General features: G+C 54.9%; 1 protein-coding gene and 1 long non-coding RNA gene across 2 annotated transcripts in view; both read left to right on the forward strand.

The window, feature by feature from the left end:
- Nucleotides 1-203: 203 nt before the first annotated feature.
- On the forward strand, nucleotides 204-2,103 carry LOC147575722 (uncharacterized). The gene is made up of 2 exons (XR_015242687.1): nucleotides 204-401; nucleotides 966-2,103. It is a non-coding gene; the product is annotated as an uncharacterized LOC147575722 (long non-coding RNA).
- A 663-nt stretch (nucleotides 2,104-2,766) lies between these two features.
- The window catches only part of KCNG2 (potassium voltage-gated channel modifier subfamily G member 2), a 69,473-nt gene continuing 46,814 nt past the window's right edge, over nucleotides 2,767-25,425 (forward strand). Inside the window, exon 1 of the mRNA XM_086683293.1 lies at nucleotides 2,767-2,985. The gene's annotated coding sequence lies outside the window, so the exon portion shown is untranslated. The remainder of the gene's footprint in view (nucleotides 2,986-25,425) is intronic.

Consider the following 25,425-nt stretch of genomic DNA (forward strand, 5'->3'; position numbering starts at 1 on the left):
GGAACCCAGCCCAGCTCCAGCCCCCGCTGCCCGCGCCCCAAGGGCCACCGGGCCGGGGAGGCAAGGCAGTAAAATGTCCTGAACCGAACGTGCCAGTGGCCGCACGCCTCTGTGAACATCCTAAAAACCACTGAATGGCACACTTTAAATGGGCGAATTGTCTGGGGTCTGAATTCTACCGCAAGGAAGCTGTGACCAAAAAAAAAAGAAGGAATGTATCATCTCTTGGTTTGAAAAGCAGCCAAGAAGTGAAAAGTCATGAAACTTAGAAATATCTAGAAAAACCGACTACTTTGGAAAATATTAGTGAAGCGAGGGATTAGACGTGTCACTCGCCTCCTCAGCCGCACACTCGGGAGACGTCCACTGAGCTCACACTCGGGCTTCCGGGCTTCACAGAGGTAAGTGAAGGCACACACAAACTCTGTTTGTTCAGAGAAATGAATTTCCAGCTACACTCACACAAGGACCTAAGAGCACGGCGGCCAGTGTCACTCACCACTGTGTTGCTGTAGGCAAGTGGGTCAAGATACGCCTCCTAAGCTGCTTATGGCAGAGTATTTTATAATAGGGAAAAATTCAAGGCAATATAATAGCCAAATAATGGAGTGTCACTTACAGTATGGTGCCAGCCACAGGACGGAGTTCTACGCCATCATTTAGAATGACGCTGGAGCCTGGAAAACATCAAAGATGTTCATTTCTCGTTAAGTGGTGAAAATGTGACATACATTATGGTGCTATTTTTGTATATAAACAACCAAAAATATATTGTTACTTTTAAAAAGGACAAAATGTTTTGGTACAAAAATTAGGGACCAAAAGAGGGGCAGTAATGATTTTGAGCGATGGGGATGGGAAAGCAGGGGGGTTCTTCTTTTCTCCTTTGGATTTTTCACAGAAAGTTTACTGATGTTCTACAACGAGCACGTTATTTACCTATTGCAAATGTTTGCTCCTTCCAGAAAACCGAAGCTATACAAAAGTGCAAATGCGTAAACCGGGACAGGAGTGTAATGTTACCTGGCAAAAGCAACAGGGAGCCTACTGGGGGGGTGCACACCATCTCTGGCAGCCCCGCCCCGGGCTTCTGTCCTCGTGAACCAGCCACACAGCACCCCCCCCCCAGACGTGGGTCTGTGCCACAGGGTCTGCGCCTCTGTGCAAGAGGGTCCAGTGCCCCCAGCGTTAGCCCTTTACTGACGCTGCCCAGCTGTGACTTCGACAACAATCGAAACACAGATGAAACACTGGGGGGTGGGGAAACAAGGCAATACAAATAATAGGAGAGAAGGAGACACATAGGAGGGAAATTACAGACCAGCCTGGCATGAAAAAGACACACAACAAAGGGAATGTGGAGTAAGAAGTAAACGGAGGTACATGCACAGCGGCCCTGAGCCCACTGGATGCCTGGTTAGTTACATCGCGTTCCTGAAAGGCTTTCCAGAATGTCTCCGCTGATGCACGCCAAACAAAATGGGAGATGTGAGTTGCTGGAACAGTCCAGACGGGAGAGAGATTGCGGCCGGCCCAGCGGTCAGGCCCGGTGAGTTGATCGCCGGTCAGCACCGGTTCCCAGGTGGAGCTCCGTGAGCCCTCCAGGACCTCCGGCACGGCCTGCCTTCGACAGCAGTGACTGTATCCGTGCCCTGGACTTGTGGATTTGCCTACGGCTCAAGGTGAGGAAGGAGCAAGACGTCACACGACAGGATTAGGTTTTCTGAGACTCTTCATTGCAAAGAACCAGATGACTGCAAATTATGGATCAGGACAAATAAAAAAACAACTAGATGTAGAGATTTTTGTTGACTAAAAAGCCAAGGTTGACCGAAACTGTGATGCAGTGTCAGAAAAGCCCAGATGAACAGGGGTCTAGCGTCTGGAAAAGGGAGGTGACGGGCCAGTCCCACTCTGCACAGTCACGGAAACCCTGACACTCGCTAAAAGGTGCAGGGTCTGCAAGAGGCAGCCAGGGTGCAGCTGGGTCTGGAAAATTCTTTAGGGAGGAACTGCAAGGGCCTGAATAACGTTCAGCCTGAGAAGTCATACAAACCCACCCGCATCCTTACCTGTGTAAATAAAACTACCAGCTGAGTGCCAGGTGCACGAGAACTTTCCATGAGTTATCCATTTGTCTACTGGCCCTTCAGTGCGTGTTCTCGGGTGGAGGCTTATGTGCTATGGTTCCCGGAGGCCTCTACAGGGCAGCTGGGTACCTGCTCCGGAGAGGCAGAGTTCTGCTGGCTCTGGGGAAGACTGCTAGGAGAGGCGACGAGGACAAGCCATGGCAAGTGACAAGTCATGGCGTCCCGAGGGAAGGGTGGACTTCCAGGGCCGCTGGCCAGGCCTCTCCTGCTCTGACAGTCAACCAGGGTTTCTACGGAGAAGAACCCTCTTTCCAAGGTCTCCGTGTTCAGGCTCAGGCTGGGGGGAGCGCCTCCTCCCCGGCAATGGAAACCAGGAAACGAGTCCTCACCCGAGGCTGCGCGGGTCACCCAAGTTCATGACAGGGACGCATCTGGGATGCTGGCCCAAACGGCAGGCCCTCTTGGCGCGGGACCCGCCGTCTCCAGACCCGAGCGGCCTTCCCGAGGGTTCCCGGGGCCGCGCCCACGAGGACGGCCCGGGGTCTCCCCTCTACCGCAGGGTTGCTGCGGGTGTGGTTTGGAGGGGCGCCACGTTGTGTGCGTGTGTGTGAGCGAGCGAGTGTGAGCGCGTGGGGCGCGCGCGGCGCGGGGTCGGGCCTCGCGTGTCCCCGAGCGCCCGCTGAGAGCGGACCCGGCCCTGGGGACCTGCGGCCGGGCGCGAGGGGGCGCCGCGCCACCGCCGCGGGGCGGATCGCCGGGGCCGAGCCGGGCCGGGGGCGGCGCGCGGGGCGGTGCCGGACTCCGCGGGCTGCGGGCTCCGGAGACGCCGCGCTCCGCCCCGAGGAGGCCACGGCCGGACGAGCGGAGCGGCGGCCCGCGGGGTCCCTGCCCCGAGGTAAAGTTGCGCGCGCGGCGGGGCCGGGAACACGCAGGGGACCTACAGCCGGGGGGTCGTGGGGACGCGGAGGGTCTACGCGGGAGTGTTCTGGGCGGGGGCGCGGCGCGGAGGAGAGGTCCACACGGGAGCCTCTCGGGGCGGAGTGGGGACGGGGGTGGTGTCCACACGGAGGGTCCGCGGCCAGAGGGGACGCGGGGGGGGGGGGGGTGCGCAGGCGCTGGTCCCGCGCGCGCCGTTGCTACTGGGTTGCGCCGCGTGGTCGGGGGCGACGGAGATCCGGGGCGGGGGGGGCGTCTGGAGAGCCCTCCCCGCGCCCAGGGACCCCCGAAGCCGGGGAGGGGCTGTGCCGGGCGCCGCCCCCAGCCCCCGGCCGCGACCCGAGTCCTCCCTCCCCCCGCCGGCCGGCGGGCCGACTCCGGGCGCCCTGGGCACTTCCGCGGGGGTCTGGGCGGCCGCGGCCGGAGCCCCTTCCGTCCGCGTCGGGTTCGCGGGAGCCCGGGGCGGGGAGGGGCGGCAGGAGGCGCCCGGAGGGGTGGTGGCCGGGGCTCCCCCTGCGCCCGCCCCGCCTGCTGGTTGGGCGCCCCCGGCTCCCGCTGCCCGAGTCGGGACGCCGGCGAGCGCGGGGCTCGTGGGGGCCCTTCCTCGCCCCTTCCTGCTGCCCCTCGTACCCACCCCTGCGCGCCTCACACGCGCGCCTCACACTCACACACCTTCCCCGCGCGCACGCACGGCCTTGCCTTCTCCAGCCGCAGCCCCGGCGCGGATCCGAACGGGGGTCCCCAGGGGGCCCCCGGCTCGGGCAGCCGAAAATTCTGCAAACTCAGTTGCCCGAGCCGGGCCGAGGGGGCGCCCGCACTCGCCTGCGGAGCCCGGATCAGCGGCTGGGGCGCGGGGTCCGTGGGGGCGCGCCGGGAGCGGCCCTGGGTCAGTCGGCCGGGGAGGGGGCGAGGGGCGCGGTGCTGAGGGCGTTGCATGCGCCTGCGTGTGCTTGTGTCCTGGCGGTTTGGGGGTCACGGTGGAGTTCTTCCAGCCTGCCCTGTTCCAGAGGTTTCTGGCCCCTGAACAGGGCCACGGTCCCGGGCGGTTACTCCCTTTGTCACCCGGACTGAAACCCCAGCCCAGGCGCGTGGTGGACTCCAGTGAGTTCTACGTGGTCTTCAGAATCCCTTGGAAGTCCTTTCCCCGGTCCCGGGCGTCCCTTTCTCCTCCCTCTTCCCTGGGCTGCAAAGACCCATGGTTTCCTCAAGTGTGTGCTCAAGGTCGGTGTTTGGGCCAAGTAGCGGCTGTAAAATGGACTTGACTCTGTTGAAGTGTCGAAGAACGACCGACCTCCGTGGTTCGGCATTGGTTCACTTCCCAGCCCTGTCCGGGGAGGGGACGGGGCTGCTGCTGAGGTCAGTTAGGGGAGCGCTCCCAGGTCATCCTGTCTACCCGGAAGGAAAACCCAGTGGAGGGAGTCATGAGATGGTTCTGTTTCTGCCGAGATGCCAGGATGGAGCCCGCAAAGCCCAGACACGCTTCAGCCACAGCGTGGCCCGTCAGCCGGCACCGTCTCTGGGGTTGTGCAGTGGGTGCTGCTGTCCTCCTGGGGCTCCCTGTCCCTGACAGTCCCAGTTAGTGAATGGGATGGGACTGCTCTGGGTTCTCTCTTTTTTTTTTCTTTTTTTATTTAAGTTTGTTTATTTATTTTGGGAGAGCACGTGCACTATCAGGGGAGGGGCAGACTAGGCAGAGAGGGAACCCAAGCTGGCTCTGTGCCGTCGGCGCAGAGCCCAACACGGGGTTCGAACTCACAAACCGGGAGATCGCGACCTGAGCCGAAGCCAAGAGTCAGGTGCGTGACCGATTGGGCCAGCCAGGTGCCCTGCTCTGGGTTCTCTTAAACTGTGAATTGTGGGGAGGGCGCGTTGCGGCTGGGGGGTGACATCCACTTAGCTGTGGCTCCCTGGCGTGCACCGGCCACACACACACTAAGAATCACACGCTGTGGCTAAGAAAAGACATATTTGTATCCTAACTGGAGACAGGTTAAGAAATCAACTTCGAGATTCTTTCCAAGGCCAGTGCCAAATAGCGTTCTGATCTCTTTCCTCTTACAATTTATATATTCCACTTTGCAAAAGTTTTTTTTATACCTTGAGATTTCCATAATTCAAGAAAAAATGGGTGTTTCTGTAGGCATGGGGAGAAAAGGAGGGAAGTGTGTTCTTAGCTGGCTCAGAAGCGGGGAGGCTGTGAGGCGTTCCTTTTCTATGCCTGGCACCGAGTCCTGCGCATGCCAGATGCTCAGAAAATATGTGCTGCTTGATTAATTGTTGGAGTTGCAATTAAGAGTTCCTACCCCGTGTGTGGCTGGGAGCTGCGTTGTCATAATTACAGGTGTATGTGCTGTAATTAGTAGGTCGTGTGGAACACGCAGGCTGATGGGAAGTGGTAAGGCGTTGGGGTTTGCCCTGGCACGAGCAGGTGGGGTCTGAGTGTCTGGGGAGGACTTGGCAGCCCAGGGCTCAGCAGCCTCTTCCTCCTCCTGTCCCACGGTTCCGGCTGCAGCGCGTCTTACTCAGGCGCCAGGAGGGCAGGACTAGCTGAGGAGTGTTTGCAGTGGGAGGGAGTTCTCCGCTTCTGCAGCAAGTGCGGATGTGTGGGGGTGGGAGCCGGGGGGGGGGGGGGCAGCACCGTGGCGGGGGGGGTGCTGGGGGATCAGGAGGCCGCAGAGGATCTGAGAGATGGGGAAGGTGGGCTTTTCCAGACGAGGTGGGTGCGGGGGCTGGGGGGGTCCAAGACGCGTGGCCGTGTGAGCACCTGTGCACGGACGGGCAATTGCGTGAGGAACAGGGATATTTTAGGGCCGAAGCCGGGGAGCCCCCGCTGCCTGAGGGCCCGCTCGCGGTCCGACCGAGTAAAGGCGGCACCAGGGAGCCTGGGCGGGCCGTGTCTGAGGACAGTGACACAGTGAAGGGAGCCAGGTGAGGGCCAGCTCCTGGCACCTGGCTCTCCCACCGTGCGGAGGATGGCCCTGGAACTGGTCAGGGCTGCAGCCAGGCTCCCGGACCCCACACAGCCTTTTCGTGAGCTTAGTGGGCGCTTCCAAGCTTGAGAGGCACGCAGGGCCACCGCGAGGTTAAAGAGATAGCCATCCAGCACTTCCTGTCCCTGGGCTCTGAGGCCAGCTCCTGGCTCGGCGTCTCACCTAGGGGCACCTGCAGTCTTTGCTGGGCTCCACTTAACAGGCAGGTTCGTTCGTAAGAGCAAACTTAAGTCAGAAACCACTTTGAGAAGCAAGCGGACCGAATGCCAAGTGTAAAGACATCACCAGGGGAAGGCCGGGTTGGGTCGACCCGCAGTCACAGAATTCCTGAAGGAACCCTGTGAACGGGCTGCTTCGGCCTCTTCTTGCGACAGGTGAAGCCAGACTTACGGCAGTGCACAGACTGCTTGCTGGCTCCTATTGTTAAGACCCCCCAACGGCTAAGGGTGCACGTTCCTGGGAGGGCCAGCGCAGAGGTCCTGGGCCTCGTGGGACGGGAGATGTCAGCCAGTCTGTCGTCGACTGCTTGTGTTTTCTGATTCCTCCCGCAACAGATGACCGGGCTGGGACGAGCCGTGTCTTAGCTTTCTGATGTTTGGAGGAGAAACTTGCATCCTGAAAAAGGAAGTTAGTAATATATTCACTCAAAATGGAAACACCAGTATTTTATTGATTTATGCTTAGGGAAAGGCTAATTGAAGTATAATGTTTAAATAGCACAGAAGACCTTTTCGTTGCTCTGTTCAATTAGGGAAGGTAAGACAGAGAGAGAGAGAATTCACAGAAATGCGGGTGCCAGCTCCCAGGGGTGCCCCCGAGGGGCCAGGCTCAGTGCCCCTCAGCCGCTCCTGCCCAGCACGGGGCGGGGACTTCACGGCGCCTGTAGACCCAGCAGTGTCTCCCATCGGCCGCCAGGCACTGTGCCACAGGCCACAGCGGCTCTGTCCCAGCCCTCGGCTCGGCCTCCCGTGGACAAGCTGGCATGGTCAGAGCCCTGGGTGGCAGTTCCCAGAATTTAATGAAATTCCTGGATATGTTTAACCTTCTCAGATATTTGAACAACGAAGTTTAAATCTCGGATTAGGCTTGAGTGTGTTGGGCCCACGAAAATCAAAGGCGAGAATTACGGGCCCAGCGGAGCCTCAGAAACCCTCAGTCTAATCTGAAGGTCAGCACTTTTTACACAATGTACCCTGAAGAGGCAGATTTATTTCTGTAAAGGCTTAGCACCCGTGGGAGAGCCTGTGTGGCGGTCACGTTCCTGACTGGGCTCTGACCTGCACCTGCCTGGCCCCAGGGCACTCGGGAGGGTTGGGTGCACAGAGCGTCTGCCGCCCGCTGGTGTGGCTTCCAGGACCTTCTGTGCCCCTGGCTGGCTGTCCCCACACACGCCCTGGGCCCCGGAGGGGCGTGAAATCAGTGCATTGGGTGGACGCCTGCCCCCAGGACACCTCTCTCGGTCCGGTCTGGTGGGTCAGGTGGGGCCCGGGGATTCAGATTCTCAACACGAATTCTGGGTAATTCTCATCATTTGCAAGGCTGGAAATGCTCGTTTGTGGGTTGTGACTGGCACTTCTGTAACAAGGTAGAGAAGAGGAGGTATCAGAATTCGGTATCTCACAGGTGCGGTTTGGTGTGTGTGGACAGTATACAATGTATTTCTTACTGTGGGTTCAAAATAAGGACAGTCCCCTGACCGTGTGTGCCTTGAGGCGCCCAAGTCTGTCTCTGCGCTTAGCTGTAGAAATTTCCAAAAGCTCCCAGTTGGGTAGCCCAGGCTGGCATGGGTCCCGGAGCACAAGGGGCCGGGACCAGCACTGAGGTCGGGCCCTGCCCTTGCTGAGGGGCGCCTGGCAGGCTCCCCACACAGTCGTGCTTCCTCTGCTCGCGGTCAGGCTCGGGGGGGTCCCGCTGGGCGGAGTCGCGGGTGCAGCCCAGCGGGGTTTCTGATCACCCCCCAGAGCAGACAGGCGAGCCCGTGTCTGGTAAAGCCAGGAAGAGGGTTCCCTTCCTGTTCCCCTGCTCTCTTCTTGGGGGGTGTGGAGGAGGCGTCTTCATGCGCACGTTAACGGGAAGGTAAGCCGCACGACGAGTCTTATTTCACATGGTAGCAATTAATGCAGCGGAATGAAATGTTTGGTAAAATAAAATGCATGAAAAATCAGTGCTTGTTGTGTCGCGTGGCCGTTCGGTCGCAGGAGGGAAACTTGGCGTCTGTGAGGCTCGACCGTGGTGTCAGGAACAGGCAGCACCCCGACTTCTGGCGTCTCTCTGAGCTCGCGCTCGCTCGGCTCCGTGTTTCCTTCAAGAAAAGGACAGTTTCTGACTGTGAACAAATTCCCCTGCAGTTTTCCACCGAAGAAGACAAAGACATCATTTAGATGAGGAAAGATAAGAAACGTGTTTCGCTGGCTTCCTCAGGAGTCAACGCTTTAGAAAAATTCTAGGGCCTGGAGGAAGTGCAGGTGTAGGAGCCGGTGGGCAGCGCTGAGGAGACACAAGGGGACTCTTTCCCTCTGGTAGTCGCGACACGTTGTTTTTCCAAGCAGCCCGCGACGTCGGCGGCTCCCGAGGGGCCCTCCCGCCGGCCCGGGTTGGGGCTGAGATGCACCCGTCTCGGGCGGCATGGGCGCTACGGTCTGACCCAGAGCTGTGGACGGACCCTGGTTCCGCACAGGCCACGTCCCCGGATCTGGCAGGAGCCTAAGGACAGGGCCCCCCTTCCCAGTGGGGCCAGCGCGTGGGTCATGTCTGGGCTGACGCTCTTTTCTGGGAACTGTGAGGGGACCGTTTCCCAGCAAAGGCAGTGAGCCAGCACTGGGCCCCAGGAACTCGTACAGTTTGTCGTGTTTCCAGATGCAACGAATACGATGTTAAAATACCTGTTTCTGCTTTCCCCTCCTTTCGAAACAAGCCCACGTCAGAGACAGAGAGTAAAGAGAAGCATACGTTTGAAAACCCTGTGTGGTTTCCGCTCCCCGCAGGCAGTGGCTCCGGGTTGACAAGGACGTTTCCCCTGTCGCTCAGTGTCTGTGCGCAGAATCAATCACCCCACCTACCAGCAGCGGCACACAGTGTCACCTGCACACTTGTTCTGTTGAGCACGTTTTGCACGGATCTCTCGGAACCTGTCCGTGTGTCCTGCGGTTGGCCCCGTGGATTGTTTCTAGCTTGTCCATATTCTAAGTACCACTGACATAGCATCTTTGTACACAAATGCTTGAAAAACTTTGATTTGGGTCACAAGGCATCAACGCCTAAGGCGCGTGATACTAACGTCACGTTGTCCGTCAGGGGCCTTGGGGGCCCGCACACCCCACACCCTCCTGCTCGACCCACTCCTCTCTTCAGATGCCAAAGTGAATGCCTTTTGGTTGTGAGTCACACATGCTCGTTATGAGACATCCTCACGGGCAGAACGTGTGAAGTGGGGTACGTGCTGCTGTCCGGGCCCTGTCCCTCTGGGCCTCGGGTCGCGTGTGCACACACGTGTACACGTGAGTACGTGCATGGACACGCGTGTCTGTGCACAGGAGATACCGGCTTATCTGGGTGTGTTCTCAGAAGCCCCTGCTGCCTTGAGTGTCGTATTTACCTGTTGGGAAGGCTGACCCTTCTCTTGCTCTGGCCTCAGTTTCTCTGCGATGCTCTCCTGTGCCCTGTTTTGGCGTGCACTTGTTCCCAGAACACTGTGTGCCCACCCCGCCCCTGACACTGTTTGCATTTGCCTCCAGCCTGCGGTGGGTCGCCCAGCACGCAAGCACCCACGCTTGGCCGGCTGTCCTCGGGCCCGTCTATGCTCGTGGGGACCCATGTACCCTCCTGAGTCAGGAGACGTGGCTGGGCATTTAGGGTGACCTGGGTCTGCTCAGACTTAGAAAACGTGTCTCAACCCTCTAAAATCTCAAGTGTAATCATGGGGCAGGAGGAGCCGTAGACAGATACAGGTAGATGTACAAGCCTCCAGTGCACACGCATGCATGCGTACGAACGTGCACACACACGTGCGCGGATACGCAAGCCTGGGGCGCAGGGGTGACCTTCGCAAAAGTCGCCAAGTGTGTCCTGATGAGCAGGTGCTGACCCAGAGCTGACTCAGGGCTCAAGTCCCCAGCGAGAGTCTGACCTTCACACGCTGAGCTGGGTGGTCCATGTTGTGTCTCGCCCTCATCCGTCTTGCTGATGTCTGCACTATGACACGCAAGTGTCCTGGGCGACTTCGAGCCTCGTCCCCGCCGAGCGGGGGGAGCCTGTCTCCCGGGATGCACACCTGCCGCCGAGAGTCTTGTCATCTCCCGGGACGAAGGGCAGCATGCACGAAGGAGCCTTCCGTGCCCACTCGGACGTGCCGGTCCGCCCGTCCTCTGACCCCACGTGGGGTGGCTCCACCCTGCAGGCCGTCTGGCCAGCAAGGGCTTTGTTCACCTTGTCTCTGGGCTTGGGGTCCGTTGGGCTTGGCGGGATCACATGGGTGTCTCCTAAGATGTGTTCGGCCAGCCGCTGGCGCATTGCCTGGGGCCCTCGGCAATGCGAATTATTCTGGGATTCTTCAGACGTGCTCTCTGACCTTAGCCAGGCCTGGGGAAGAAAGCTCGCGGAACCAGACGTCTGCTCTCAGAAGTCGGCACAATTAACACCCGCTGGGAGGAAGCTTCAGAACACGCTTCTCTGCTCCTCACCGCGTCTCCGTTCACCAGCGCAGTGACCCCTCGCTGTGCTGTCTGGTGCCGGCACTCGCCCCGAGACCGTGGTGGGGACCCCCTTTCAGGCCGAGCCCAGAAATAAGTGCTCGGGAGCCTCCTGGGGCAGGTGAAGGTGAAGTTAACACCGAGGAAAACAGCTTCTTCCCTCCCGGGGGGCCTGCGTTCCCAACGCGCACTGGTTTGGGGCCAGAATTAGAAATTAACAATAAGTGGGGGTTTTGCATCATTTTCTCTTCTTCAGTCCCTCCCCGTGGCTCGCAGCTCTGTGTTGGGCGTCAGGCTTCCATCGGGGCTGAACTCCCTCATCCTTTTAAGGGTCATTACTAGAATCAGCCTCCAACCTGGGGCCGCCTGGGAAGAACTCTGGGGACGCTGCACCAGCGCTCACTCCAAGCCAGAGGGGTCGACCCAGGGCGCGGCGGGCTTGGGCCCACGTGCTGGCCTGCACCACGGCTCCACGCCTGGAAACGCAGAGGTGCGTCAGGGGCAGGGCTGCGGGCTCTCGTTCTCTGTTCTTCCCCCAAAGGGGGGTCTCCGAGAGGTGCATCGTGTAAGGGCTGTTCGCACGCGGGGCTTTCCTTGCATCCCGCGAGACACTTCACAGCTTGCCCCGCACCCCCGTTTGCCTGCACGTGTTGTCACCTGAGTGGGCCCTTGAGCTGCACGTTCAGGCTCCAGGGGAGCACTGTGGGCGCCCGAACTTTATGCCGTCTGCACACATCGCGCACTCACCTTCACAGAGACCCTGAAGCAGGTGTGCTCGCTGCAACAGAGGAGAAACATACTGAGTGATGGGCTCAAGGGCACACATCTTCTAGTCAAATGACTAAGACATTTTCTGACTCAAAATCCCTTTTCCCAGCTTGTTGTCCCAGGCCCAGACGGCCCCCTTCCCTCCTGACTGTTCCCATCATCTGGCTCCTGGCAGCACTTTGGGTCCACGGTCACTCACGCGGTTGGCCCCCATCACACCACGGCCAGAAAAGCTGGTCCCGGTTGCGATGCCCCAGATCCCATCCCGAGTCTGCACTTGAGAGCCCGGTGCCATCTGCCCCCAGCCACACACGGGTGCCTGGGCGTACCAGTGCTCTGTGGGGCTTCTGCCCTGACCCTCAGTCACAGCAAGGAGGACACTCATGTCCCCCGAATCATCTCATACGGTGCACTGTGGCATGCCGCCCTAGAATAGAAAGCTGTTCCTCTCTTCTAGAAAATACAAGAGCTTCAGAATGACGCTAACTGCCCTGGCCCACCGCAGTTGTGGGATTTCACGAAAGTCTTCCTCCCTGCCTCCTTCACTGCTCTGGGCTTCAAACTCCTCGTCCGCCACTGTGGGCACCCAGCCTGCAGGGGTCATGGGGGATCCTGAGCGCGTGGCCAGGGTCTGTGCCCCAGGTAGGCACCTGCATTTGGGCCAGACTAGTCCTGCACCGCTCACTCAGTCAGCCTTGCGTGGCTACCCTGTCCCTGGGCTGAAACGGGCCCCCACCAGTCTTAATACAACTTACAAAATGGAATAAATTCTTTTAAGACTCCTAAGAAAGGAGATATTCAAGCCTAGGTAGTCTCACTGGAAAATTCTACCAAACATTTGAAGACGACTTAATTCTATCAAACATTCAACAAAAAGGAGGGAACTCCTAACTCACTTTCTGAGGCTAGCATTACCTGGAGACCACACTAGACAGCACAGAAAAGGAACTACAGATCAGTAGTTTTCGTGAACTTAGACACAAAATCGTAAGCAAAATATTAGCAGATTTCTCTAGCAATGTATAAAGCTGTTGGACCAGGTGAGATTTACTCCAGGTGTGCAGGGCTGGCTCAGTATTCAAAAATCAACCAGTGTGATCCACCACATCCACAGGAGAGATACACAATCAGATCAGCTGGTGCAGAAAAAGCATTTGATAAGGTCCAACACCCACCTGTAATGAAAACTCTCAGAAAACTAGAAATAGATATTTAACCAGATAAAGAGCATCTCCAAAAAGCCTAAAGCTAACAGCATACACATGGCAAGAGGCTGAATGTTTCCCCCTAAGATCAGGAGCAAGACAAAACTGTCCATCCTCACCACTGTTACTCAACCTAGTACTGGAAGGTAAGTAAAACAGGAAAAGGAAACAAAAATGGTATAGGTTGGAAAGGAAGAAATAGAACTTTTCCTCTTTGCAGATAGTATGATTATCTGTGTAGAAAATTCCAAGGCACGTACCCCCCAAACCACCTAAACAAATGAAAAGATATACCATGTTCATGGATTGGAAGACCCTATATAGTCTACTTGTCTCTTCTCCTCAAATTGATCTGTGGATTTGATAAAGTTTCTATCAAAATCACAAGAATTTTTGTACACATAGGCAGCTTATTCTGAAATTCATATGGAAAGGTGTGAGCTCCAACATAGCTCAAACAATCTTGAAAACCGGGTCTCACTACCCAGTATTAATGTTCATTATATAGATCCAGGAGCCAGAACCATGTGATGCTGGCAGAGAGACAGACAGATGCACAGAACAAAGGAACAGAATACAGACCCACAGCAGTATGTCCAACTGATTTGTAACAAAGCTGCAAAGCCAGGTCAGTGGAGGAAGCAGAGTCGGGTCACGACAAATGACAGTTAAGCAACTGGTCATCCACAGGTGGGGAAAAAAAGAACCTCATACCTAACCTCATACTTAACCTCGGTTAAGTGTCTGACCCTTAATTTCGGCTCATGAGCTCACAATTGTGAGATCGAGCCCCAGGTGGGGCTCCACAACTGACAGCATGGAGCCTGCTTGGGATTCTCTCTCTCTGCCCCTCCCCCACTCTCTCTCTCTCTCAAAATAAATAAATAAATATTTTTAAAAATGCATCATAAATTTAAATGTAAAACCTACAGCTATGAGACTTTTAGAAAAAAATGAGAGAAAACCATTTGGATCTAGGGTTAGGCAAATCGTTTTTAGACTTCATACCAGGGCGCCTGGGTGGCTCAGTCGGTTGAGCGTCTGACTTCGGCTCAGGTCATGATCTCGCGGTTCGTGGGTTCGAGTCCCGTGTCGGGCTCTGTGCTGGCAGCACGGAGCCTGGAGTCTGCTTCAAATTCTGTGTCTCCTCTCTCTGCCCCTCCCCTGCTCGCGCTCTGCCTCTCTCTCTCTCAAAAATAAATAAGCGATAGACTTGACACCAAATGCATGATCCATGAAAAGTAGACTTGATAAATCTGACCTTATGAAAATTAAAAACTGCCCTTCAAAGGACCATTTAAGAGCATGAAAGGAAAAGCTAAAGTGAGAGAAAATATTTGCAAACCACACATCCAATAAAGGACCAAAATCTGTAATATAAAAAGAACTCTCAAAACTCAATAGCAATCCACCCCCCCCAAAAAAACACAAAATATGCAATTAAATGAACAAAATATATGAAAAGATGTTTCACTGAAGACGATATACAGATGTTAAATGAGCACATGGAGAGGTGTCCAACATCATTAGCTATTAGTGAAATGCAATTAAAACCATAAAGAGGTTATCGTCACACACTTATCAAAGTGACTGAAATAAAAATAAACTCCAATACTGGTGAGGATGTAGAGAAATGATCTCTCATACACTGCTGATAGGAATGGAAAATGATATGATCACTCTAAAAATAGTTTGGCCATTTCTAATCAATCACGGAACTACCACATGACCCCGTGGTTACACTCCTGGGCATTTATCCCAGAGAAATGACAACTTCTATTCACACAAAAACCTGTACACAACTGTTTATAGTAGTGCTGTTTGTAATAGTCGAAAACCGGACGCAACCCGATGTCCCTCTATGGGGGAATGCTTACACCACAGACGTCCTCACACGACACAGTACTCAGCAGTGAGAAGGAGTAAACAATTTTTTTTTCAATGTCTGTTTTTGAGAGACAGAGAGCGAGTGAGTGGGGGAGGGACAGAGAGAGAGGGAGACAGAGGATCTGAAACGGGATCTCTGCTGACAGCAGTGAGCCCCATGTGGGGCTCACACTCATGAACTGTGAGATCATGACCTGAGCCAAAGTCAGACATTCAACTAACTGAGCCACCCGGGTGCCACAAGAAGTAAACTATTAACACACCCAACAACTTGGATGAATCTTCAGGGAATTATGCTGAATAAAATATGTGAATCTCTAAATGATCATCTAACGATTCCAATTTATATAATACTCTCGAAATGACAAATTACAGAGATGGGAAACAGATTAGCAGTTGCCAGGGGTTATGGAGGCGGGGACAGGGAGGGACCTGGGTGTCAGGATGCACGTCCCGCATATGGGGCATCAGTGTCAACATCCCGGTGGTTTTAACACGGGGGAACTAGGTAAGGGGCACGCAGAATGTGCTTGTATTAGTGCTTCAATTGCATATGAAGCCACAGATATTTCAAAGTAAGTTTTATCTTCAGAATGTGTATGCAAAGATTTCATAGAAAGGTTTAGTAAAAGCTCTGGGCAAATGTGTCACCTTGAAAGTCACCTGTGGGTGTTGGATTGAATTTGAAGGGGACGGTGGACACGGGGGCTGTTGTAAATGCTAATATAGAGACACTTAGTTGGGATGAGGAAAGCGTCTCAGGACAAGCGCGGGCGCGTTCACAGTGTCTGACTGTAGGTTAGTATTGAAATACTGTCCACTCGCCGAAGTAAGTCATGACGCATCCTCGGGTTGAGACAGTATGCACGCTTTCTGTAAACACGCTCGCCAGCGGTGTAGACGAATGTGGCGGAGTGGCTTCTAATGGCGTCGAAGAAGCCCCAGTGCCATGTTTACACTGGATTCCCAGTGTCAGTGAGAGAACCACCGTTTACCAGAAGCGTGGACATCATCACACTCCATGGCCGTCCAACCAGACGGCACGGACCCCAAACTTGTCCTCGCAGGTCTTGCTCGACCTTTTTGACTGTTGACTTCTTCTGGGGAGGGAGGAAAGAGCAGAGCCCTGGACACAAATCTGAGGACGCTCGAACTCCTGCCCCAGGGGCTTTCCTGCTGTGGCGACCCGTCCTCCCAGTGTGCAGCCCCGCCCCTCTCTGCCCTTGACCCAGAGCCCCCGAGGCCCATATACGGAGTCAGCCAGCCACGAGGAAGAAGGCCCAGGTTCCCACGGCTGTCTGGGGCGCTGGGGTTAAAGGTGTTCTTTTCCTTCTATTTTACTCTACTGTGTGATTTCCCATTTTTCCCATGGGTTACTTTTATAATCAGAGCATTATTTTTTGTGAAGTTAAACGTCTAAGACTCATTTAGGCGAATGAATGTAGAGAAGAATAAGAAAAACCAGAACATACCCTTCTTGTGGCTAAAAGAACAGAGAAGAGTGTCGTATCTGCTGGGGGGCCCCACCCCTGGGTGGCCCCCGGGTCAGTCGCCATGCTGGGCGTTAGCTAGACGTAGACGGTGTGGGAGCGAGACGTTCCCACAGGAACGTTTGCTGACTTGAGTAAGGCCATGCATGCATCAGCAGGGCCAGCATGTGAGTGAGCGGAGGGACAGTCCGGCCACCATGAGGAGAGAAAGCAAGGACCGCAAAAACACAGCCGTCACACATACAGAATTTGCGGATTTTATTCCTGAACCCAGCAGATGCCTGGGGGCGGGCAGGTGGGCAGTAACCCAGCTCCAGTGGCTCTTTGGCTCCCTGAAGCCACGGTCGTCACGCCCAGGGGTCCCGCACAGGTGTCGCACAGGCCGTCACATACTTGAGGGTCAGCAGGTACTGGGTGGGCACAGAGCTTTCTGGGATGCCCCGTCCTCTGCCCTTCCCCATCATCGTGTCCACAGCCTCCCCTGCCCTGGGGCTCCTGGACCCCCACCACCTTCCCCATCTCTCTCGAGGCCTCATCCTTGACCCTGAAGGGGGGGCAGCCCACCCCCCTACCCCGGGACCCACAAGCCGGCCACCCTGCAAGAGGCCACGAAGAGGAAGCTCTCGGAGCGAGAGCTCCCGTCACCCCAGAGGGCGTGCACGGGGCGAGGACCCCAGCACAGAGGGATGCCCGCCCATGCCAGGTGCTCCTGCATTCCAGAGCCTCGGAGAAGCTGGAGGGGCCGGGGCTCCTTCCTCCTCCCCACCCGGCAACCCGTCACCCTGACTCTTCACAGCAAACGCCATCACCAGCTTAGGAGACCATCCGAACTGAGGAGAGGTAAGAGAACCCCGAATAATCGGAAAGGAACACGGCTGGTTGTGACCTGATCACTGAGGAGTCAGCGGAGAAGTTGTTCACGTGTTAAAACCCGGGTTCCTGGGCAGGTGTCCTACCTCTGAGTGTGGCTCCACCCAGAGCAGGAGCAAGACCGGCTGTGGACAGAGTTGGGGCAGGAAGGGAGGGCATCTCAGCGAGACGGATGGCCGTGAGGGGAGCCTCGGGGACCCAAAGCTGACGTCCTCTGCAGACAGCCAGGCTGGAAGTGGTGTGCCCGGATGGCCCCTACGGCCTCGGGATCTTCTTGAACCCTGACTCCGCCTCTGGGCTCCCAGCCCCTCCCGGGAGAGGCCCGTGGCCGCCTGTGGCCCCCTGACGCCCCTCAGCTACCACAGACCACGGGCCGAGGAGTGGGTCTCGGCGGGGTGGGTGCCAGGGGGGCGCCTGGCCACAGAGGAGAGAGGGGTTATTTCCGGGGACTCCCGTGTGTGCGTCAGCCGTCTGTGGTCTGTTCGGGAAATTCTGAGCGAGCCTCCTGAGGAGGGCACTTCACCTGAGAATTTGGGGGGTTCCTCGTGCCAAGTGTGGCCAAGAGGAGGGTGATGAGGTGTAGCCAGGGTGGCTTCAGGACTCCACGTGGGGTGTGTTGGACATGTAAACGGCGCTTTCTTTGTGATCCCTGTAATCTGGACGACTCGGTGACAAGGCCACAAGCAACTACACGGCTTTGGAGGGTTGTTACTGTGGTAAAATACACATCACGTGACAGGTGCCGCTCACCTGCCTCTAAAGGGCGGTTCGGGGGCGGGAATACATTCACGCTGTTGTCCGGCCGTCACCATCCGTCTCTGGACCTTTCTCATCCAAGCACGTTAAATGGCAGCGCGCCGCCCCCGCCCCAGACCCTGCCCGGGTGTCGGCACCTCAGTGCGCCTCTCGTTACCGGCTCGTTGTACTCAGCACGGCGTCGTCGAGGCTCGTGAATTTCTGCAGGGGTCAGAATCTCATTCCTCTTTGAGGCTGAATAATATTCCAGCAGACGGATAGACCGCACTCTGCTCTCGATTCACCCGCTGACGGACACGTGGGCTGTTTCCACCTTCCGGCTGTTGTGAGTGACGCTGCTGTGAACGTGGGTGTACAAATGTCTGACTGCATCTTGGGGCAGATGCCCAGAGGTGGACTTACTGGACCCTGGCTCCCAGGGCCCCAGGCCTCCGCTTCCTTGCGAACGCTTGTTACGTTCTGTGTGTTTTCTTAGAACGGCCCTCCTAGAGGGTGTGGATGGCGTCATTTCTCTAGTGATTAACGTTGTTAGAGCATCTTTTCGCATGCTTATCGGCTATCTGGGTATCTTCCTTGGAGAAGCGTCTATTCAAATGCTTTGCCCATTTACAATTGTTTTGTTGGTGCTGCTGTGTTCTCTGGATACATGGAGTATTCTGGATATTAATCCTTGATCAGATATATGGTTTGAAAACACTTTCTCCCTTCAATCTGATCTGTGGGCCTTTCCACTGTTGATACTGTTGTGTGTCCACAAAATGGTTTAGGGTTGAGGAAGTCCAATTAGTGGATTTTTTCTTTTGTTGCTTGTGCCTTTCGTGTCCTCTCCGAGAGCTCATCACCAAACGCAGTGTCGTGAAGGCACTGTTTCCTTCTAGGAGGTTTAAGGTTTGGCTCTTACATTCAGCCCATTGGTCTGTGTTGAGTCAGTTCTTCAGTCTGGCGCGCGGCGAGGGTCCAGCCCCTTTCTTTGCACGTGGACGTCCAGCGTTCCCAGCGCCATTTGTCAAAGACCGTCCTCTCCCCAGTGGATGGCCTCGGTGTCTTCACCAGCATCCGTGACCACGCACGGTGACTTCATTCTGGGCTCTCTGCTCTAACCCTTTGGTCCGTGAGTCTGTCTCGATGCCAGCAGAACTCTACTTGTGGTGGCTTTGAAATCAGGAAGTGTGAGGCATCCAACGTGGTTTGTTTTCAAGACTGTCTCGGCTGTTTAGAGATCTCACATAGATTTCTTCGGTTTCTGCAAACACGTGTTGTTGGGACTTTGATAGGGCTGCACTGGGTCTCCAGGTCATTCTGGGTGGTGTAGACACCTTCGTCCAGTAAGTCTTCCAGTACAGGAACGTGGGGTGTACGTCCTCTTTTTCTGACTGTTTTCTGATGTTTATTTATTTATGTTTTGAGAGAGGGAGAGAGAGAGAGAGAGAAAGAGAGAGAATGAGCAGGGGAGGGGCAGAGAGACAGGAAGTCACAGAATCCGAAGCAGCTCCAGGCTCTGAGCTGTCAGTACAGAGCCCGACGCGGGGCTCGAACCCACGAACCGTGAGATCACGACCCGAGCCGAAGTCAGACGCTTAACCGACTGAGCCCTCCACGCACCCCAGGGTGTACTTCCTAGTAGCTGTGTGATCTTTAATTTCATCCGGCAGCCTTGGTAGTTTTCACAGAAAACTCACCTCCGTGGTCAGGTGTATTCCTAAGTATTTTATCCTGTTTGATGCGATCATACGTGCAGTCGTCTTTCACTTACAACGGCCTGGGCTCTGCAGGGTCCAGGGCCGCGCCCCACACATACCTGCTTCCTGGGGCCTCTGCTGTCCAGCTTCCCTCACTCTGCTTCTGCCACGAGGTCCCCCAAGCTTTGAAAACATGGACGGACCCCCTCCCCCAACCTGGACCTGTCCGGTGAGTTGAGGACAGCAGTCGGGACGCCTCCCCCCCCCTCCCCCCGGCTCCTTATCACTAGCGCCCCGGTGCCACCATAGGACTGACTTCCTGGAGGAGAACACGTAAGCGGCACAGGTGTTTTCCAGGAAGGTATCGCTGTCGTTAGAAGCGGTGGTAGTCACCGACCCCGTGGCCCGCCCTGACCCCCGCGGCCTCTGGCAGGTGAGGTGCCACGCTGTTGAAGAAGGGCTGGGACGGCACACCCGCGACTCCGGGCTGCCGGGGCCCTGACGACTTTGCGGGACCGGGACGTTGGCTTCATTTGACTCGTTTTGAACTGTAGCAGCTGGAGATAAACGTGAAGGCGGGGGAGCCTTCGCTCTGCTGACAGAAAGCAGAATTTCTTTTAAAAATGTTGTTTTCTGAGGCAATCTGCCTGGAGGCCCCTTCGCCGTCCTGATGGCGCCTCGGAGGGTGCAGGGTGCCTTCAGGAGCAGTTAAGTAGCTTTATGTCAGGGAGACGCGCTCCAGATCAGCTCTGTGTCTCCAAGGAGCAGCTCCTCCCGCCCCGAGCTCCTTGTGTCCGAGACGGGGAAACGCCTCCTGGAAGAAGCGGCTGGAAGGCACCTTCCTTGCAGCGCCGAGCTTGCGGATGCTTTGCAGGGAGGGCCGCTCCCCAGTTGCCCCGAGGTGGGCCTCTGGCGACCTTGCCGTTGAAAACGGCGCCCCAGTTGGCTGCACCGAGCCGTGGCCCGCCGTGGCCCCGGGGTCTGGCTGCCATCACTGAGGACAAGCGGTCCGGCCTCTCAGAGCCCGGGGCCCGGCCCGGCACCTGGCCAGGGTAGACGCTCCGGTGTGTCAGATGACAAACCGAGGCGCCTGTGACAGCAAGGAGCTGAAGGAAACGAAAGACAGAGGAAGGGAGCAGCTGGGTGCCCGCGGCCCTGGTGGGGAAGCTGGCCGTGCAGCCCTGGGGTGGGACTGAGCCCTTAGCCCGCAAGGCCGGGGAGGGGCAGCGGCCGTGCCGGGAGGCAGGGGCTCAGACCACGCGCCCACAGGACGCAGGCCGTGGAAGAAGTCTGCGGAGGGATGCCGGGCAGGCCGATGCCCCTGGACGGCGCGTCCTCCACCCTGCGTCACGGCACGTGGCCACACGGACGCTCGCAACCTTGCAGGTGGACGTAGGCGTGCGGCTCACGGTCGGCCGGCAGGGCCAGAGCCAGCGCTGTCCACCCTGCGGAACGCAGACGCTGCCGTTGCAGCCGTTCCAAACTTTCCTATGTGGCGGCAGTGACTGTGGTCGGCCGCACGTGTCGCTGCGCCCACCGAGCGCTAAGTCCCCCTCCCTCCCCCAGCCTCCCTGGCAACTTCTAAGCTACTTTCTGTCTCCATAACTTTGCCTTTTCTAGCCATTTCACGCGCCGTCTGTCCTTCCTGTGTCTGGCTTACTCACTCAGCACAATGTTTTCGCGGTCTCTCCGTGTCGCTGCGCGGATCAGTACCTCCCTCCTTCTTGCGGCTGAAAACATCCCAGTGCATGTTTAGACCTCATTTTATTTCTTTTTTTTTTTTTTTTTTGGTAAAAATACGTAGTTTAATTTAAATTACCCTGTAATTATTTTTTCATTTCTTCTCTTAACTTCAAGAAAAAAACACAGAAGATTGTACAAATATACCATTGTCTTTATCCATCCATCCGTTGGAGGATGCTCCCACCTTTTGGCGAGTGTGAATAAGGCCGCTGTGAACATTAGCTTACACGTATCTGCTGGAGTCCCTACTTCCGAGTATTTTAAGCATTACCTAGGGGTGGGATTGCATGGTTATATTATAATTCTATGTTTAATTTTTGAGGACCCTCCAGACTCTTCCACAGCAGCTGCACCTTTACATCCCACCAGCCGTGCACGGGGTTCTGGTCTCTCCACATCCTTACCCACACCTGTTGCTTTCTGTCTTTGTGATCCTAGCCATCCCTGAGGTGGCAGGTGAAATGTCATTGCGGCTGTGATCTGCGTTTCCCCAATAGCTAATGACGGTGAGCATCTTTTTGGGCATTTATTGGCCATACGTATGTCTTCTTTGAAGAAATGTCTCTTCCAGTCCTTTGCCCGTTTTCTAACTGGGCTGTTTTGTTGTTGTGGAGTTGTGGGGGCTCTTGCACACTGTCAATGTTAAGTCCTTACTGAGTACGTGATGGGGAAATACTTTCTGCGTATTTTCTGTGGGCTATCTTCTCACTTTGCTGATAGTGTCCATGGGAGAACAAATGTCGTTAATAGAGCCCAATTGATCTATTTTTTCCTTTTGTTGCCTGTGCTTCTGTGGCATGTTTAAGAAACCACTGCCGAATCCAAAGCTGTGAAGGTTTCACACTGTGTTTTTCCCTAAGAGTTTTATAGTTTTAGTTCTTAAACTTAGATTTTTTATGTACTTTGAGTTAAGTTTTATCAATGGTGTGAGGTAGGGATTTAAGTTCACCCTTTTGCATGCGGACGCCCAGTTTTGCCAGTGCCATTTGCGGACAAGACTGTTTTTTCCACATTGAGTGGTGTTGGCACCCTTGTCTAAAATCAGCAGAACACGGATGTGAGGACTTATTTCTGGACTTCCTGGTACGTGACACTCATCAGTGTGTCTGTGCCTCTGCCAGGGCCGTACTCTTGATTACTGTAGCTTTGTGGTATGTTTGGAGGTTGGGAAGTGCAAGACTTCCAACTTTGTTGTTCTCTTCAAGGTTATTTTGGCGATTCCGAGTCCCCAATGTTCCTCATGAATGTTAGAATAGGTTTTTTCTGTTTCTGGAAAGAAAACACCGTTGGGGTTTTGAGAGGCCACCCTAGAAGTGGGCTGAACATCCTGGTAGGTTTGGCCTGTGCGAAACTCCCAGCACTAATATTTGGGGGAGGGTGTGAGGTTTCCAGGAAAACTGGTCAAATGCAGACTCACGACATTTCATTCCAGTGCCCCAGGGTTGAAGCAGAAGAGTTAGATTTAAAAAAACCAAAAACAAAAAGGCTTTATTTGAACTATTTCAGGCTTACAGAAAAGCTGCAAAATTAGTACAGGGCCTTCTCACCCGTCTCCTTAATGTCACGTCTCACCTGACGAGAACACAGTGACCCAACCAGGCCGTGGACGCTCGTCCTGCGCACTGACCGGGCTGGAAGCCTCCCTCGGCTGTGCCCACGTCCTGCTGACGTCTGTCCCAGGCCCCTGCCCAGGCCCCCACAGCACACTTGGCGTGGCCTTCTCAGCCTGTCCCCTGCCCCTTGGCTGAGAAGAGGGCCGTTGTCAGCCCGTGAGAAGGTGCGGGCCTGAGCCGGCCCTCTGTGCACAGCTCTTACTGCCCTGGATTGTCCCCACGGCTCCTCGGGTCGGGTCCCGCCTCCTCAGCCGCAGTGACGTCGTGCTTTATGTGGCATGTGAGCTGAAGTCTCATTTATTTCGTGGCATCTGAGGGGCTGTGGAGACCACCATGTTTCTAAGGGTCATAGCCGTGCAGAGGGTGCTCGGAGGGGGTCACCCTCCCGAATTTCTTCCTGTAGTCAGACACGTGTGTATTGTCACGTACCTCTGTGTCACCCAAAGCGTGTCGCACTCTGCGTTTTCCTCTGCCCTTTGCGTTTCGCCTCATGGCCTGCCCCGGAGCGCACACCAGGTCTAGGGACCTTTGCGCCCGGCAACACCCCACGTATGGACCCCCAGGTGTGTGCGGTCCCTCCCCCGCACGGGCGTTTCCGATGTCTGCTGCGGGGGACCCGCGCTGCGCGCTCTGAGGTTGTCTGCAGACCTGCTCCGGGGGGCTGCACCTGCAAGGCGGCCTCACGGTGCCGTGCGGTTGGCTTTGTAACTCGTTCAAGCCTCCCGGACGAGAAATGACGTCGCACTGTTGTTTCTCTGACGATGAGTGTGCGTCAACATTTGTTCACACGTCTGAGAGCCATTTTTGTCTTTTTTGTGGATTGCCTTTTTGTGTTTTTTCCCTTGTTTCTCCATGGGGTTTGTGGTTCTTTGTCCCTCAGTTGTAAGAGTTCTTTATATGTTGGCTTTTCTCCTAACTTCTTCTTCAGAGTGTTCCTGACGACGCGTGCGTATCTGAATCATAGCGTTATGTGACTGACTCCATAAAAGGCTTGCCCTTTTACTGGGATTGAATTGAACGTATAAACCGACCTTAGGAGAAAACTTCTTTGTGTAAAATGCTGGGTTGTCCTGTCCAAGAACAAGGGATGCCCTCCCTGTGTTCCGCTCTCCTTTTGTGTTTCTGGAGTGTGTTTCAATTGCTCCTTGTAAAAGCTGTACACATTCCTTGGGAAACATTTTCCCACGTATTTGGTTTTCTTCTGTTGCTGTCATAAATGGACTTCTCGATCGTCACGTCCTCTGTTTCTTGTGTGTGTGAAGAAAACTGTTGGCTTTGTGGCCTGCCACCTCACTCAGTTCTTTTGTTCCGTCATTAAAGTTTTACCATTGGTTCCCTGCAATTTTCCGAGCGTGCTGTCGTCTCCAAGCGGACACGGCTTTCCCTCCTTCGCTTACCCCCTCCTCTAATTCATGTTGCTGTGCGATTTCATTAGTTCGCGCCTCAAGGAGGGTGGTGAGTGATTTCAGAGACAGCGGGTGTCCTTCCCTTGCTTTTTCTGGGAACACCTCTCATACTGAACCAGAGACTGGCTTTTCACGTGGTAGTTTATGTGTTAATGAAATATTCCTCAGCTTCTTGACATTGTTAAGAGGCTTTCTTGGTGTCTATGGAGATAATCAGATGATTCTTTACCCCTTAGATTTATTTTTATGGTGTATGATGCTATTGAACCTGTCCTGCATTCCTGGAATAAATTCCACTTTTCCTAGTATTTTTTTTTAAGTTCATTTATTTATTTTCAGAGAGAGGGAACACGTGCGCGCAAGAGTGGGGAGGGGCAGGGAGAGAGGGAGAGAGAGAATCCCAAGCAGGCTCCGTGCTGTCAGCACGGAGCCCGACTCAGGGCTCAAACTCACGAACCATGAGATCATGACCTGAGCCAAGATTAAGAGATCAAGGCTTAACCGACTGAGCCACCCAGGTGCCCCTCTAGTATTTTTTTTAAAGACACATTGGGGTTTTTTTCTGTTTATAATATTTGCTTAGATTTTTTGCATTGATATTCATGAGAGATACTGGACTATCGTTTTCTTTCTTTGCACTAATCATGTTTGGCTTAAGTATCAGAAGTTTTCTTTGTTTTCCATGCTCTGGAATAATTCCTAGAGCATCAGGACTATCAGGTCTTTTATGAGGTTTGGTAGAATTCCCAGTGAACTCATCTGGGTTTGGTACTTTTCGTAGGCTAGGTAATTCCTTCATAACTTTCTCTGTTTCCTCTGTCTCTGTGGTGATTGGCATGTTTACATCTCCCTCGTGGGATCAGTTTTGACGGTCTGTATTTCCTCTAGGTTTCCAGACTTATTTGCATAGAAGACTTCAAAGTGTCTCATGATTTTTTATATTCTATTTCAAAAGTTAAATTTTTTTGAATATAGTCATGTGGTTAAAAAAGGCGGGGGGCGGGGGAGAAGTTTGAGTGACCAGAAAAGACTACCATCCTAGAATCTTTTTTTAAAAAATTTTTTTTAACATTTATTCATTTTTGAGAGTGAGAGAGACAGAGCATGAGAGGGAGAGGGGCAGAGAGAGGCAGACACAGAATCGGAAGCAGGCTCCAGGCTCCGAGCCGTCAGCGCAGAGCCCGACGCGGGGCTTGAACTCACAGACTGTGAGATCATGACCTGAGCTGAAGTCAGACGCTTAACCGACTGAGCCACCCGGGCGCCCCTGCCATCCTAGAATCTTAAGCATGATTATTTTCAAA

Source organism: Puma concolor, chromosome D3, assembly GCF_028749965.1.
Source record: "Puma concolor isolate L17-30 chromosome D3, mPumCon1.1.hap2, whole genome shotgun sequence".
NCBI classification, from domain to species: Eukaryota; Metazoa; Chordata; class Mammalia; order Carnivora; family Felidae; genus Puma; species Puma concolor.